The following is an 18,121-nucleotide window of genomic DNA, read 5'->3' on the forward strand; positions in this document are numbered from 1 at the left end:
CCCCAAACTTGTCTTCCTGCCAGCAGAAAAAAACACTGCCTTACACCCAAGCCTTTGTCTCTGCTCTCAGAGCAGTTTTCACAACTCATCAGGGGCAATTCACTGACTGGGCTTCAGCATCCAAGAGCTTTCTAATTAAACATCTGACTTAACCATTGAGTTGGACTTTGGCTGAATATTAAAAGTGGTTGTTTAATCATTTTTCTATCTTGTGCCTACCCTGGGATAGCTAATTTATGGATCAATTCTATTTATTAAAGTTGCAAAAGTGAAAGCAATATACAGCCCTTTGCCAACAACCCAAGGGGGCCAGCAGCAGTTTATAGCAAATACGCAAAATATAGAAATAGTTGGGCTCTCGGCGCCCGAAGGCGTGCGTTATCGATTGTGTTCACGGCCAGTTTATATAAACAAGAAAAAACAACCCCTTTCCCATCCCTCTCATGTCTCCCTTCCTACCTCTAAGTGGGTGAAGTTTATTAGGCTGGAGTCATTGGTGGCAGAGAGTGGAGTGTCAGTCATGTAGAGGTGTCAAGGGTGTCCTTTGCTATGTCGGGGAAATCACTTGTTGGGAGGGGGCAGTAACCTTAGTGATTTCAAATAGGTAGGGCATGTAAGCTTGTTGAATTCTGTAGACAGAATGCGTATGAAGGGAGCCCATTCTGTAGCGTAATTGTCCAATCTTTGGTCCAGGGTAAGTGAAATCCTCTCCATTTCCAGGATGAACCAAACTTTGTGCCGCCAGATGTGTATTGTGGGATTTTATCAGTGCCCCAGAGGGCCAGGATAACTTGGTGTGCCGCCTCCAGTGCAAGTGCCATGTGTTGCCCCCTGCTAGAATATAGAGCAAATGTCGGAGGGTTAGGGAGACCAAGTAAAGTGTAAGCTGGGAAAAGGGGAATTGAGGTCTTGAAGGCTCTGTTTACATCATCTGTGACCTGTCCCTAGAATCATGCTAACTTGGGGCAGTGCCATAGCAGGTGTATTAGCATGACCGTCGCCCTGCAACCCCTCCAACACTCCTTAGAGTGACCTTGAAGCCAAGTGCACAGCCTTGCTGGGGTCAGGTACTAGTAGGACACTATTTTATATGCTATCTCCGCACTAGGGATATTATGTGCCGTATGCTTAGCCCTGTAATTTATGTCCTCCCATTTGGCGTCGGACAAGGCCCTGCCTAGTTTGTCCTCCCGTGGTCACTCCCCAGGTGGCGGGCCTTGGTCTCCTCTTTGCCTAGGATAGAATAAAATAAAGTTCTGTTACTAAGCGCTTGTCATTATGCTTGAGGATTAACCAGCGCTCGAATGGTGTCCAAGGTCGTTCCGCGTGGGGCCGTATGGAGAGGTGAAGCACCCAATGTCCCACCTGTAAGTATTGAACTCAGTCAGCCTCCATTAGGCCATAATCGTTCTTAAGCTGCTCGAAGGGGATGATTCCTTGTGGGTCAAACGGGCTCAGATTCATTTACAGGCCCTTTCCTGCCATCCTCGGAAGTGCTTAGGTTGCAACCTGGGAGTGAATTCTGGGGTGTGTAGGATTGGGGAAGGGACATCTATCAATCCCCTTCTTGTTGCCACTGTGTCCCATACATTCTCCAGGCTTTTTAGGGAGCTATGGTGTATATATATATATATATATATATATATATATATATATATATATATATATATATATATATATAATGGCATGTGTAGCTGCAGATACACATGCTGTGCATTATCCTGCCATCTAGTGTTGGGCTCGGAGTGTTACAAGTTGTTTTTCTTCGAAGAAGTCTTTTCGAGTCACGAGATCGAGGGACTCCTCCCCTTTCGGCTCCATTGCGCATGGGCGTCGACTCCATCTTAGATTGTTTTCTTTCCGCCATCGGGTTCGGACGTCTTCCTCTTCGCTCCGTGTGTCGGTTCAGAAAGTTAGTTAAATCTCGGAAAATTCGACGGTATTGTTTGCGTTCAGTATCTGGTTAGTTAAAACAGATCAACACCGAATTTTGAAGAGCTCCGGTGGCCCTTTGGGGTTTTCGATTCCCCGGCGGGGCCTGGTCGGCCCGACCTTGTGCGTCTTTCACGCTAATGGAACGGACCCCATTCCGCTTCTGCCCCGAATGTCACAACAAGTATCCTTACACAGATCAGCATCTGGTCTGTAATTTGTGTTTGTCTCCCGAACACAAAGAGGATACCTGTGAGGCCTGTCGAGCGTTTCGGTCGAGGAAAACGCTAAGAGACCGGAGAGCAAGAAGACTTCAAATGGCGTCGGCGCCGGCAGGACACCATCACTTGGAGGAAGAAGAAACCTTCTCCATCGCGGATTCGGACTCGGATGAGGTCGATTCCGAACAGACGCCGAGAACCGTGAGTAAGACGCCCCTGCCCAAGACTCACGGAAAAATCACTAAAGCCCAGGGGACGCCACCGCCAACAGGCCATGGCTTAACCCGAAAATTAGGTGACCGGCCATCGGCACCGAAAAAGGGCACACTTGTGTCAAAGTCATACCGGCACAGAACAGACTTGACCCGAGACACCGGGTCACAGCAATCTCGACATCGAGAGAGCGGCACCGAAACGAGTCGGCACAGAGATATCGGAACACCGAAAGGCAAAAAAGTGTCTTCGGAGCCGAAAAAGATGGTCGAAAAGGTTTCGATACCGAAACATCCGGCCTCGGAGCCGAAACAAAGTTCCTACACCGAGGAACAGGGCCTGTCCACACAGATGCTAGGACACAGATTCGGACAGGAGCTAGAGGCAGGGGAGCCAGATCACACTCAAAGACACCCCCACATTCAGGACACAGGAAAAATTAGTACTCTCCCTCCAATCCGAATTAAAAGGAAACTTGCCTTCCAAGAGAAAGACAAGCAACCACAAGCAAAGGTGGCAAAACAAATAACTCCGCCACCACAACGCTCACCACAACCATCACCGGTAGCCACTCCACCAATGATGCAGTCTCCAACTCATACAGGAATGAGTCAAGATGATCCTGATGCATGGGATCTCTATGATGCGCCAGTATCAGATAACAGTCCCGACTGTTATCCAGGGAGACCGTCACCACCTGAGGACAGGACTGCCTACATACAGGTGGTGTCAAGAGCAGCCGCGTTTCACAATGTCACCCTGCATGCAGAACCAATTGAAGATGACTTTTTGTTTAATACTCTGTAGTCCACACATAGCCAGTACCAGAGTCTCCCTATGTTACCGGGAATGCTGAAACACTCAAAGCAAGTGTTTTTCAGAGCCTGTGAAAGGCAGGGCCATGACTCCAAGGGTGGAGAAAAAGTACAAACCTCCACCAACAGACCCTGTGTACACCACGCAGCAATTGACACCGGACTCCATGATAGTAGGGGCAGCTCGCAAAAGGGCGAACTCACACACCTCGGGAGATGCACCACCACCCGACAAGGAAAGTCGCAAGTTCGACACAGTGGGGAAAAGGGTCGCGGCACAAGCAGCCAACCAATGGCGCATTGCAAATTCACAGGCCTTGCTAGCTAGATATGATAGGGCTCATTGGGACAAAATGAACATTTCATAGAACATCTACCCAAAGAGTTCCAAAAGAGGGCACAACAGGTGGTGGAAGAAGGCCAAAGTATCTCTAACAACCAGATACGGTCGGCAATGGATGCAGCAGACACAGTTGCAAGGACTGTAAATACAGCGGTCACCATACGGAGAAACGCATGGCTACGCACCTCAGGATTCAAGCCGGAAATTCAACAAGCGGTGCTGAATATGCCTTTTAACGGACAGCAGTTGTTTGGGCCGTAGGTGGACACTGCTATCGAGAAACTTAAAAAGGACACAGATACGGCCAAAGCCATGGGCGCACTCTACTCCCCACAGAGCAGAGGCACATTTCGTAAAACACAGTTTAGAGGGGGGTTTCGAGGACAGAGCACAGAACCCTCAACCTCACAAACAAGGCCCACATACCAGAGTCCGTATCACAGGGGAAGTTTTCGGGGACAATACAGAGGGGGACAGTTCCCTAAAAGTAGAGGGAAGTTCCAAAGTCCTAAAACACCGCAAAATAAACAGTGACTTCAGCGTCACAAATCCCCAACACATAACACCATTGGGGGGGAGACTAACCAATTTTTACAGAAACTGGGAGGAAATAACAGACACGTTGGTCCTAGCCATTATCCAACATGGTTATTGCATAGAATTCCTACAATTGCCTCCAAATGTCCCACCGAAAACACACAACATGTCCAAACAACACATGGATCTATCACAACTGGAGGTCCAAGCGTTGTTGCAAAAAGATGCAATAGAACTAGTACCAATTCATCAGAAAGGAACAGGGGTTTACTCCCTGTACTTTCTCATACCCAAAAAAGACATACTAGATCTCAGAACATTAAACATTTACATCAAATCAGATCACTTTCACATGGTGACACTGCAAGACGTGATCCCATTGCTCAAACAACAAGACTACATGACAACACTAGACCTCAAGGATGCGTATTTCCATATACCCATACATCCTTCCCACAGAAAGTACTTAAGGTTTGTAATCCAAGGAGTACATTACCAGTTCAAAGTGTTGCCATTCGGAATAACAACAGCGCCAAGAGTTTTTACAAAATGCCTTGCCATAGTGGCAGCCCATATAAGAAGGCAGTAAATACATGTGTTCCCGTACCTAGACGATTGGTTAATCAAAACCAATACGCAAGAACTGTGTTCACAACACACAAAGTATGTAATAGAAACCCTTCACAAGTTAGGGTTCTCACTCAACTACAACAAATCACACCTACAGCCGTGTCAAATACAACAGTACTTAGGAGCAACAATCAACACAAAAAAAGGGATTGCCACTCCAAGTCCACAAAGGGTACATGCATTCCGAAGCGTAATGCAGGCCATGCACTCAAACCAAAGGTTCCAGGTAAAATTAGTAAAGAAACTACTAGGCATGATGTCCTCATGCATAGCCATTGTCCCAAACGCAAGATTACACATGCGGCCCTTACAACCGTGCCTAACATCACAATGGTCACAAGCACAGGGTCAACTTCAAGATCTAGTGTTGATAGACCGCCAAACAAACACCTCGCTTCAATGGTCGAATACTATAAATTAAAACAAAGGGCGGCCTTTCCAAGACCCAGTGCCTCAATACGTAATCACAACCGATGCTTCCATGGTAGGGTGGGGAGCACACCTCAACCAACACAGCATCCAAGGACAATGGGACACTCCGCAGAGACAGCTTCATATAAATCACTTAGAACTACTAGCAGTATTTCTAGCGTTGAAAACATTTCAACCTATAATAACCCACAAACACATTCTTGTCAAAACAGACAACATGACAACAATGTATTATCTGAACAAACAGGGAGGGACACAATCGACACAATTGTGTCTCTTAGCTCAAAAGATATGGCATTGGGCGATTCACAACCACACTCGCCTAATAGCGCAGTTCATACCAGGAATTCAAAATCAGTTAGCCGACAATCTCTCTCGGGATCACCAACAGATCCACGAATGGGAAATTCATCCCCAAATACTAAAAACGTACTTCCAAAGATGGGGAACACCGCAAATAGACCTATTTGCAACAAAAGAAAACGCAAAATGCCAAAACTTCGCATCCAAGTACCCACAGGCTCACTCTCAAGGCAATGCGTTATGGATGAGTTGGTCAGGGATATTTGCATACGCTTTTCCCCCTCTCCCACTCCTTCCGTATCTAGTAAACAAATTGAGTCAAAACAAACTCAAACTCATACTGATAGCACCAACTTGGGCACGACAACCTTGGTACACAACACTACTAGACCTCTCAGTAGTGCCTCATATCAAACTGCCAAACAGACCAGATCTGTTAACTCAACACAAACAACAGATCAGACACCCGAATCCAGCATCGCTCAATCTAGCAATTTGGCTCCTGACATCTTAGAATTCGGACACCTAGACCTTACACAAGAATGCATGGAGGTCATAAAACAAGCTCGGAAACCAACCACAAGACATTGTTACGCAAATAAGTGGAAAAGATTTGTTTATTACTGCCATAATAATCAAATTCAACCATTACATGCATCTGCTAAAAACATCATAAGCTTCCTACTACACTTACAAAAGTCCAAGTTAGCTTTTTCATCCATTAAAATACATCTGACTGCAATTTCAGCTTATCTGCAAATTACGCACTCAACTTCATTATTCAGAATCCCAGTCATAAAAGCATTTATGGAGGGTCTGAAAAGGATTATCCCACCAAGAACACCACCAGTTCCTTCGTGGAACCTCAACATCGTATTAACACGACTCATGGGTCCACCATTTGAACCCATGCACTCATGTGAGATACAGTACTTAACATGGAAAGTAGCCTTTCTAATAGCTATCACATCTCTCAGGAGAGTAAGTGAAATACAAGACTTTACCATACAAGAACCTTTTATACAAATACACAAACATAAAGTAGTTCTACGCACAAATCCTAAGTTCTTACCTAAAGTCATATCACCGTTCCACTTAAATCAAACAGTGGAACTCCCAGTGTTCTTTCCAGAACCAGATTCTGTAGCTGAGAGGGCATTACATACATTAGACATCAAAAGGGCACTAATGTACTGCATTGATAGAGCAAAACAAATTCGCAAAACAAAACAATTGTTTGTTGCTTTCCAAAAGCCTCATACAGGGAATCCAATATCCAAACAAGGCATCGCCAGATGCATAGTTAAATGTATTCAAACCTGTTATATAAAAGCAAAAAGAGAACTGCCTATTACACCAAAGGCACACTCCACTAGAAAGAAAGGTGCTACCATGGCCTTTCTAGGAAACATACCAATGACTGAAATCTGTAAGGCAGCCACATGGTCTACGCCTCATACATTTACTAAGCATTACTGCGTGGATTTGTTAATAACACAACAAGCCACAGTAGGACAAGCAGTATTACGGACATTATTTCAAACAACTTCAACTCCTACAGGCTGAACCACCGCTTTTGGGGAGATAACTGCTTACTAGTCTATGCACAGCATGTGTATCTGCAGCTACACATGCCATCGAACGGAAAATGTCACTTACCCAGTGTACATCTGTTCGTGGCATGAGACGCTGCAGATTCACATGCGCCCTCGCACCTCCCCGGGAGCCTGTAGCCGTTTTAAGTTGAGAAAAATTAGACTTGTACATTTGAAAATTTGTAAATATATCACTTTTAACCACATTATGTACATACATACTTACTCCATTGCATGGGCACTGTTACTATATACACAACTCCTACCTCACCCTCTGCGGGGAAAACAATCTAAGATGGAGTCGACGCCCATGCGAAATGGAGCCGAAAGGGGAGGAGTCCCTCGATCTCGTGACTCGAAAAGACTTCTTTGAAGAAAAACAACTTGTAACACTCCGAGCCCAACACTAGATGGCGGGATGTGCACAGCATGTGAATCTGCAGCGTCTCATGCCACGAACAGATGTACACTGGGTAAGTGACATTTTCCATATAGAGCCAGCGACTGCTGGTCCATGAAGAACCAGTGCTTTTTGATGAGTGGTCTACTCCATTCAACCAGAAATCACAATTGTGATTCCTGAAAGTATTGCAAGAGTGATTGGGCCGCAAGACCTCGTTCCTGTGAGGAGCGGTGTAAGAGTTTCCACTGCAAGTGTGGTCGGTCTCCCCCTCCCCCCCCAAGAAATCGATTAATAGTGAGCTGTAGGGATTAAAGAGCGTGTCTGGGTGATGTTAGTGGTAGGGCTTGAAATTTGAAATAGATACAAGATTCTTGGAAGTGTGGTCATTTTCACAGCATGAATCCGGCCAAACAATGAAAGGCGTGGCTTGTCCCACCTCGTTATGTCCATCTTGACCTGCCTGAGTAGGTTGTCGTAGTTTAGGCTAACTGTGCATTGTAATGTCTGTATCATTCGAATTCCCAGGTAAGGAATATGAGAGTGTGCCCATTCAAATGGAAATAGTGCTGTAAGGGTCACTTCCATCTGCAGGGAGGTTCAAGATTAGAGATTTCCCCATGTTGACCTTGAAACCTGAGTAGTTACCAAAGGTCTGCAGCTCTTGGCCTATGGCCAGGAGAGATGTCAGGGGGGGTCTGACATGGCTAGTGTCATGCCATCGGCGTATAGGCTAATAAAGTGTTGTTCGCCCCCAAACGCGACGCCTGATATGTCGAGATAGGTTTGAAGATGTTGAGCTAGGGGCTCCATGTAGAGGACAAACAGGAGTGGGGGTGGCATCCCTGTCTCAAACCCACTCAGTGTTAAAGGGTGCGTAGAATGTTCCATTAACTCGCACTCTGGCCCTTGGAGAGCTTTAGACACATTTAATCCAGCAGAGGAATCTGTCCCCGAAGCCGTAGTGTTCTAGTGTCTTGAACAGGTAGGGCCAGTGGACTTGGTCAAATGCTTTTTCAGCATCTACTAAGAAGAGGAGAGCCTCCGCCTTGGAGCGCGAGACCTTGTCCATTAGGTAATGGTGCCTGGTATTATCCCCACACTGGTGCCCTGGTATAAAACTGGCCTGGTCTGATGAGATGAGTCCTGGCATAATTGGATTAAGGTGATGTGCCAGCACCCCTGTGAATAGTTTGGCGTCAATGTTAAGAAGAGATATGGCTTGGTAAGACCCACATAAAGCGTGATCCTTGCCTGTCTTGAGTATTACCGCTATGGATGCCTCCAGCATGGATTTGGTAAGCGTGTCTGCGAGGTGAAGGAATTGAAGAATCTTGCTAATATGGGTGCCAACTCCTGGCAGAAGGTTTTACAAAACAAGGGGGAGAAAACTTCGAGGCCTGAGGACTTCATGGGTTTAATGCAGGCAGTGGCGGAGATCACCTCCTCCGCTTTTATAGTTTGGTCAAGTTTGTCAGCTATATGTGGCGCGAGTTGCGTTACCAAGGAAGGCGTAAGCTAGGGCTAGGGGTCCTCATCTCTGTTGTGTTCCTCAGCGTACAGAGTTTTGTTGGAGACCCTGAATGCCGCTATATGCAAATCTGAGTATACTTATGAGGAGGTCTTTTTAATAGCTCTGATGTTCCCAGATTGCCGCTTTGCTATTGGTATCCTAGTAGCTTTCCACATCTGTTGCCCTCCTAGATAGAACTTGTGTTTCAATCGAAGTAGCACATACTCTGTCCTATTGAGATCTAGGCGTTTGAGAAGCAGGCACGTGCGTTCAAGCTCTCTCGAGATGCGATGCACCCCGTACGTTTGTGGATTGTCTTGAGTTCTGAAACTTTCTGTTCTAAGGTCTGGTGTTTTTCTTTGCAGAGGTGGTTTTTAGAGGCTGAGATGGCAATGTATTCACGTCTCTGGACCAGCTTTAAGGCTTCCCAAAGGGGGGACAAGGCGGTCTGGCCGTTATCAGTCTGTAAATAGTCAAGTATTGTCTGACGCACAGCCGCAACAGTTGCGGGGGTTTGAAGTATAGAGGCCCAGAGGCGCCACTGTGGGGTAGTCTCACTAGCATAGATGTAGCGCATGGATAGCGTCAGGGGGTCATGGTCCGAGAGTGATCTCGTCGCTATGTCTGACTCTTGGAACCAGAGTCATAACAGCAGGGGTAGCCAAAAAGTAGTTTATCTGTCCATACGTTTTATGTGCCATGGAGTAATTAGTGCAATCTTTGGAGGTAGGGTTTTACGTTCTCCACACGTCAGTCAGGCCACAGTCTGCCAACCAGCTACAGCCTTGAGGGGAGATGGCTCCTGTTTGGCTAAATCTGTGGGCCGATCGGTCGAGGTCAGTGTCCATAACTAAATTTAAGTTGCCCCCAGTCAATATGGCTGCATCTGAGATCTGTATCCGAGAATTAGTGGCTCCTGTGATAAATGGTTCTTGGCGCTCATTGGGAGTGTAAATGGTGGCTATTGTGAACTGTAGTGTCCCCACTCTTATCCAATAAGCAGGAAATTGTCCCCATATTCCCGTCTCCTTAGATAATATGTCTCCCCGAAAATGGGAGGAGAAAGGAATAGCCACACCCACTTTTTTTCGTAGTGTTAGTGGACCACAGTTGTTGTGGAAACTATCTTGATTGCATGCATTGTTTGTCCTTAGGGAGAAGGTGTGTCTTTTGCAGCAGGCAGATGTCGCCTCCCAAGCATTTGAGAAGGGACAGAATCAATCTCCTCTTGATGGGGTTATTGAGGCCCCTAACATTAAGGCTTAGTACCTTGATCTCCAAGGTCATGTATCCTTGAGTAGTCTGGGCTGTGGGTAAGCAAAGCGAAAATAATTTATGTACTCGGAGTGGTCGATGGTGCAAAGCGGACACCAAAATAATCAGCCCATTCTAGATGGCACATACTTGATCATGAGGAAAGGAGAATAACTCCAAAAACAAGAAGAATAGAACAAACTAGAAACTCTTTACATGATAAAAATAACTCCATCTTTGATGGTGATCGACCCAGACAAGGTGGGTCATGGGCCTGGAGCGCCAGTCAGTGGACTCAATCCTCCAAGCGAGTCACTGGGTAGATCACTGGGCCCTCCAGCCCTGCATTCTGGTTATCTCCCACCCAGGATAAGCAGATTAAGTCTGTGATAGCTTGTTATGGGCTCAGCGTGCTTCAGTCCCCTCTGCGCTGTCTGACAGAGCCCGTAGCATTGATTGTATTTCTTTGGTCATGGTTGTGAGGTCCGGGCGAGAGCTATTGGAATGGCTTTATGTGCGGAGCCACCTGGCTGTCTTGCGATTTGTGTCAGTGGGTGGGTCCTCTCTCTGTTTTAGTGGACATGGTCTCAATGCCCAAAGTGCTGCAAGCTTCCCACAGGGACTTTAGTTGGTGTAGTTTGCTGTAGTGTCGAAATAAGATCCTGAACCGGTTCAGTTTTTGCTCCATGTCCTCTGATGCATCCATAATGTGTCAGAAGAGGGCCTTCACAAATCCTCCAATGTCTTGACCTTACGCTTTCGTCTGGACTCTGAAAATACATATATCGTTCCTTTGAGAGCGATTCTCGAAGTCTTCTGTATGATCCTGAAGCTTGTTGTGTTGGTCATGCAAGCGTACCACCTCCTGATGCACCCATTCAACTTCTTTGTCCTTTCCGGTATCACATTCATCTACTGCAGAGACTCTGTCACATAGGTCCTCCAAGTTATGGGGGACCTCTCGTACGTCAACGGATAGGTCTCTCTTCGCTGCCTGCAGGTCATCCCTAAGGGAGGAGAACAGTGTCTCCAAGAACGCTGTGTTCACAGGTCCCTCCCCATCTGCAGCCTCAATGGATGTGTCTGATTCTTGCAGAGGCCCCCCCCCTCCTGTTTCTCCAGAAGATCTTGTTAACATTTTCTTAAGGGAGCTGTCCTTCTTAACTTTGGAAGTTTCCGTGGTGGGGGGGCCACTGGACCAGTGCTCATCATGCGGTCTACGCTACTTTCCCACCCAGGTATGCCCGGTAGTAGCACAGCTATGCAGAATGGAGGCTGTTGGGGCGTACCCCGGCAGATGGAGGGTGGGGCGAGACCCTCAGTTTTCTCATCCTGATTAGTTCTGTGGCCCCAACCACCTTCACTCTGAGCCAGGGCCCAGAAGTCATAGCAATGCCTGGGTGGTTGATTAATCCCTTTGAGGTTGGTGTATTGGATCCCCATGGAGGTCCAGCTGTTGTCGGGGGGAAGTTGGTGCTAGTTTTGCCCAGGTGTCAAGGGTGGTTCCGGGCCACGCCTCAGTGCCATTCCAAAGATGTTTTAGTTGGCTTTCCTGAAATGGGGCCTGAGTCCTGGCACCGTACAACACCCGGCACCTGCAGCCAGAAGCCGATGAGAGCGTGTCAGTAGAGGCCCTGGTCAGGTTCCCCCTCAATGGTCCTGAGGGGGTCTGCGTGATGGCTCTGTGTGACTTGGCGCCAGCGTATATGTATACTCCCGACTGGGCCGCACGTTAGTCTACTAGAGGAGGGCTTTGAGGTCTCTGCAGGCTGCAGTCCTGTCTAGTTTGTGCGAGTTACCCTCCTCGGCTCCGCTATTCTCAGTACACCCCTTGGTCTCGAGAAATGGTCGCTGTGCTATGCGGACTGCCCAGTAGTTTCCTGCCTTCAGCTGTGCTGAGTAGTGGTCTAGGATGGGCCCGGGTCCCCTTGATGATCACCCCCCCCACAGGAGCGTTGGCGGCCTGCTGTTCTCCACTGCCCTTCACGCTATTTCCCGCGTTAGACGCGACTGCAGCGCCACCCACAGAAGTAGCCTTTCAAACCTGTCTCTGGCCTGCCACTGCAGTGCCTGCATGCGCAGTTTACTGCCACATTGCCTTGGCATTTCAAACTAACTGCCAAGGCTTAAACTCCCCTTTACCTACACTTAAGCCACCCCTAAGTTAGGTCCTAGATACCCCTATGGGCTGGGTGCTATAAATGTAAAAGGTAGGTGTAGTGCTTTCCTCTTATCTAGTTTCTAAGCACTAACATAACACAACAGAAATGCACTTCTGAGGTCAAAGAAGACTTTTATTGTTGTTATATGAATGACGAATTAGTAGCTTTCCAGTCCGCGTTAATCAAACAAAATATATCAGTTTGCAATATACACAGCAGGTTATATTTATAAGATATTGAATGCAAAGCAAAACAAATACTTCACTGTGTAGGAACTATTTACAGCTACATCTTTCTAAGGTCTGCAAGCTGATGACCCCTGTCAGCCGCGAGAAAGAGTTTCATCTACCCACACGGGATGCTGGCAGCTGGCGCCAAGCTCCAGCACGAGGTCCGGCAGATTCGAATCTGACTCTCTGCAGCCTGTTACATTTGTTACAAAGGTGTGCCCCCTCCTCTCAGACCTGGGAAACTGAGCAAGCCTTTTGGAGACTGGCCAGGTCTCCAAGACTACTCCTGTTCCCAAGCTCAAGCAGAGAGAAAAACAACACCCATGTACCCTCTCTTATCAGGTCTAGTCTACTGTGAGAGCAAAACATCTTGGTTCATCTGGTGCAAAAACACAGCTTGGAAAAATACAGCTTGGATTCTCAACTGCAATGTCTAACTCCACGTTAAAGGCAATGGGCAGCTAACCTAAATATCAAATGCAATGTCATGTTAAAGGCAATAGGCAGCTAACCTAAATATCAAATGCAATGTCTAGTGTCATGTCAAAGCCAATAGGCATCTAAGCTGAATACAAAATGCAATGTCTTATATCATGTCAAAGCCCATAGGCAGCTGAGCTGAATACAAAATGCAATGTATAATATCATGTCAAAGCCAATAGGCAGAATATCTAATAGCATGTCAAAGTCAATAGGCAGCTAAATTGAATACATCATGTCCAAGCCAATAGGCAGAATATCTAATAGCATGTCAATGTCAAAGCCAATAGGCGGCTAGACTGGATACAGCATGTCAAAGCCAATAGGCAGAATACAGAATGTAATGGCTAATGCAATGTCAAAGCCCATAGGCGGCTCAACTGAATACAGAAAGTAATGGCTAATGCCATGTCAAAGCCAATAGGCAGAATACAGACTAATGCAATGTCAAAGCCCATAGGCGGCTAAACTGAATACAGAAAGTAATGGCTAATGCCATGTCAAAGCCAATAGGCGGCTAAACTGAACAAAACATACCATGTGCTACTGGTGAACATTGAGCAACTAATAAGCGCAGTGGTGAAACACAAAGTCATTGGTCAAAACAAACTTTATCAAATGGCAGTACATTCCGCCCTTTGACCAATGAATTTTTGTTTCACATATCTCTTGTTTCAAACAAAAACAAAAACATCAGCACAAAAAAAAAAAACATTATATTTGAATGATCAAAGCAATCCCTGTAAAGCAATAGAAGTGAATTAACACATTGATCTCACAACCTTTCACATCAGATACATCTACATAGAAAAGACTGGGCAATTTTTATACTCTGAATGAGTCTCTAATTCAACAGTGTTAGCAATTTGATGTGGCATGAGTTCTGCTCATGTAAAGGTGCACGGTCCACTTGAAAGGTTTGCTGGAAGGTAAGCAAAAGTCAGAGTTCCATATGAGAGGGAAAAAAAAAAAAAAAAATCACAGAACTGAAGGCGCAGTTTGCGCAAAATGGATCCATGGTGCTGGCACTTTACTCAGCCAGGTTCAGGTTGGGGGTTCGGTCCCTTCCCCGACCCCACACGCACACACCGGAAGGGGGACCACACAGCACACTCAGGGACAGTGGCGAAACGTGGTAGGATCTGCAAAAGAAACAAGTATGACTTTTCTTGCAAATAACATTTTTCATTTAAACTGCACCCTTCCTCTTTCTTTCCCTGTTTTATAATCAGCAGGACGTTTTTGGGGCCCTTTGTTATATTTTCTGCAGGTTCTGGAGGATCACTTGGGGCTTCAGCCCACACATCAGTACTGAGGTTTTTATCTGCTGCGCCACAGCTTCCCTTTTCTTGCACTGCCAGAAGGGCTGGGGCAGACTCCTTCTTTACCAAACCTCCATTCACTGCATTTTTGCCAATTTGGGCCATTCTGTCTCCAATTTGTATGAATGAATCAAATTCTTTTCTAGGTACCAGCATAATTTCGATTTTTCCTTGGTAATTTGCAGCAATCACTTTCCCTAAAACCTGATCAATTTGCCAATTCTGTTCTGGTAACTTTCCTCTCCCCAACTGCTCTGTGACTGCTTGCATGACAGATTGCTTTTGTGCGTGCTGCACAGTTTTTATCAAAACTAGGGGAATGTGCATCTCTCTCATCTCTGCCCACCTGTAAGTGGCTTTTTCTCTCAGCTGTTCACATTTCTGGGGCACCCACTTAGCCATCCCCACTAAGGCAGAATTCTGGGTGTACACTTCTCTCTCTGCATTTTTCTCATTAACATCTGCAAGGTAATTGAACCAGTTAGGTGCTAAAACATTAGCAATGAACCAAAAATCAGCGTAAAAATGACACATCTCACGTAGCTCTTGCTTTAAAATCTGACACACATTATACAACGCTGTTCCTTCTCCTGTGCCAGAAAGCAACATTTCAGTCAATGAATCATTAGTAAAACAAACATGCTTTTTATCTTCAGTAGACACGAATTCAAATGGTGCACACAACTTCATTGGTAACTCTTTTACCTGTGGTACTCTAGCCCTGTCTTGCAAATACCAGATCCATTGTATGATTCTAGCTAGGGGCACTATTTTCTTTCCTTGTTCTTGAGTTACATGTACATAAGTATTTCCTTCTTGCACTGCGCAGAAACCTAAAGTCTGCATTATTTCATTTGCCAAATCACAAGCGCGCAACTGCATATAATTTTTCACAGTGACCATATACAAAAGTGTTAGGATTTCTCTCAAATGAGGGCTATTCTTTTTCCAAAAATCAAACAAGCTAATGAAACTCGGGGTGTCTTGCTCTAAAATCCTTCGTTTTACTTGTGCATTTTGCAACGGTAACTCGTAAATCACATTCTGAGCTCTCTTGTCCGTGTTATCAGTTAAGGAATGCATTTTGTCTGCCAAAAACCCTGGCTCACACGAAAACTCAGTGCAGCTCGGAGCTGTCTTAACCCCCTCATTACTGGAATGGGACAAGAAAGATTCTTCATTTTTATAACTTTCAGCATTATTTTGAATTATTGTATCCTGGCTAATTTGCTCACGTAAATTCCTATTTTCATGTTCCAACTTCCTACATTTCTCCTGCATTTCTCTGTAAGCAGATAAAGGTATCCAGACCTTTCTGTCATCATTACTTCCAAAAGACACGTTTTCTACATATATACAACAGGAATTATTTCTCAAAACATTATCAGGCCTTTTAGCTACACATGCATTTTCTTCTGTAATTCCCCAAACAGAAAACAATTCACAGTTTTTCTTAGCACCATCAGGCAGTTCATCAACACATGTATTCTCAGACATGGTCTGCCGTGCTACTGTGATTCTCCAAACAGAAAACAATTTCTGTAATTCTCCAAACAACAAAAAAACAATTACACTTTTAAAGTGTGCACTTAGAAATCTACTAACTCGTCAAACCCCTTCTTAATCACCTCTTAATGACCGACCCCACGACTCCAGGTACCAATTGTAGTGCTTTCCTCTTATCTAGTTTCTAAGCACTAACATAACACAACAGAAATGCACTTCTGAGGTCAAAGAAGACTTTTATTGTTGTTATATGAATGACGAATTAGTAGCTTTCCAGTCCGCGTTAATCAAACAAAATATATCAGTTTGCAATATACACAGCAGGTTATATTTATAAGATATTGAATGCAAAGCAAAACAAATACTTCACCGTGTAGGAACTATTTACAGCTACATCTTTCTAAGGTCTGCAAGCTGATGACCCCTGTCAGCCGCGAGAAAGAGTTTCATCTACCCACACGGGATGCTGGCAGCTGGCGCCAAGCTCCAGCACGAGGTCCGGCAGATTCGAATCTGACTCTCTGCAGCCTGTTACATTTGTTACAAAGGTGTGCCCCCTCCTCTCAGACCTGGGAAACTGAGCAAGCCTTTTGGAGACTGGCCAGGTCTCCAAGACTACTCCTGTTCCCAAGCTCAAGCAGAGAGAAAAACAACACCCATGTACCTTCTATTATCAGGTCTAGTCTACTGTGAGAGCAAAACATCTTGGTTCATCTGGTGCAAAAACACAGCTTGGAAAAATACAGCTTGGATTCTCAACTGCAATGTCTAACTCCACGTTAAAGGCAATGGGCAGCTAACCTAAATATCAAATGCAATGTCATGTTAAAGGCAATAGGCAGCTAACCTAAATATCAAATGCAATGTCTAGTGTCATGTCAAAGCCAATAGGCATCTAAGCTGAATACAAAATGCAATGTCTTATATCATGTCAAAGCCCATAGGCAGCTGAGCTGAATACAAAATGCAATGTATAATATCATGTCAAAGCCAATAGGCAGAATATCTAATAGCATGTCAAAGTCAATAGGCAGCTAAATTGAATACATCATGTCCAAGCCAATAGGCAGAATATCTAATAGCATGTCAATGTCAAAGCCAATAGGCGGCTAGACTGGATACAGCATGTCAAAGCCAATAGGCAGAATACAGAATGTAATGGCTAATGCAATGTCAAAGCCCATAGGCGGCTCAACTGAATACAGAAAGTAATGGCTAATGCCATGTCAAAGCCAATAGGCAGAATACAGACTAATGCAATGTCAAAGCCCATAGGCGGCTAAACTGAATACAGAAAGTAATGGCTAATGCCATGTCAAAGCCAATAGGCGGCTAAACTGAACAAAACATACCATGTGCTACTGGTGAACATTGAGCAACTAATATGCGCAGTGGTGAAACACAAAGTCATTGGTCAAAACAAACTTTATCAAATGGCAGTACAGTAGGACATGTACATTTATGTTTTACATGTCCTCGTAGTGATAAACAGCCTATTTCGTTTTTCACTACTGCGAGGGCTGCCGCTCTCATAGGTTAGCATTGGGAATTCCCATATATGTTTTTAAGTGCTAATTTTGGATCTGAAAGGAGTAGCGTGGGCATGTTTGGTATGTTTGGAATGGTAGTGAGAAAACCTTACTATTTTAGAAATGCCACTTTTAGAAAGAGGGCATTTCTCTGTGCTTATTACGCTGGTGTTTTGCAGCCTGACTCCAATCCACGTCTAGGGCAGAGTGACAGGTACACTTTGTGCATATTTTCTAGACAGCTGCAACACAGGAGGGGCTGGGGGAGACAGGAGAGGTATCTGCATCCATCTGCATACTGATAGTCTTCCTGGGCTGAGAGAGAGGGAGTCTGGGTGCAGTTACATCTGTACTGGCTATGTCCTGCCCTCACACAAAGGGCTGATCTACACCCTACTGATATCTGGAGCCAGGGCTTGTTTGAAAAGGTTCGTCTTACACTTGAAAGGATTCCTTTGAAGTCACCCCTTGAACGAAGACACTTTTGAACATAAGCACAGGGGCTCTGACCCCATGTTGGTAGAGCACTTTTGGAACTGTGACTAAACCTCTAGAAGCATTGCTGCACTGCACAAAAGACTCAACTGGACTGCTCGTCTGCTGTTGCCCTGCTGCCTGCTATTGCTGGGTGGCCTAAAGGACTCACTGGATTGCTTTACTGTTTGTTGCCCTGCTGCCAGCTGATTCTTGACTTTATTCTGCCA

At 45.4% G+C, this 18,121-nt stretch overlaps 1 protein-coding gene across 3 annotated transcripts in view; it reads left to right on the forward strand.

The window, feature by feature from the left end:
- Positions 1-18,121, forward strand: part of LOC138259329 (transmembrane protein 87A-like) — a 425,924-nt gene that overhangs the window by 109,018 nt on the left and 298,785 nt on the right. The window lies entirely within an intron of this gene.

The sequence above is a fragment of the Pleurodeles waltl genome, chromosome 9, assembly GCF_031143425.1.
Source record: "Pleurodeles waltl isolate 20211129_DDA chromosome 9, aPleWal1.hap1.20221129, whole genome shotgun sequence".
In the NCBI taxonomy this organism is placed as follows: Eukaryota; Metazoa; Chordata; class Amphibia; order Caudata; family Salamandridae; genus Pleurodeles; species Pleurodeles waltl.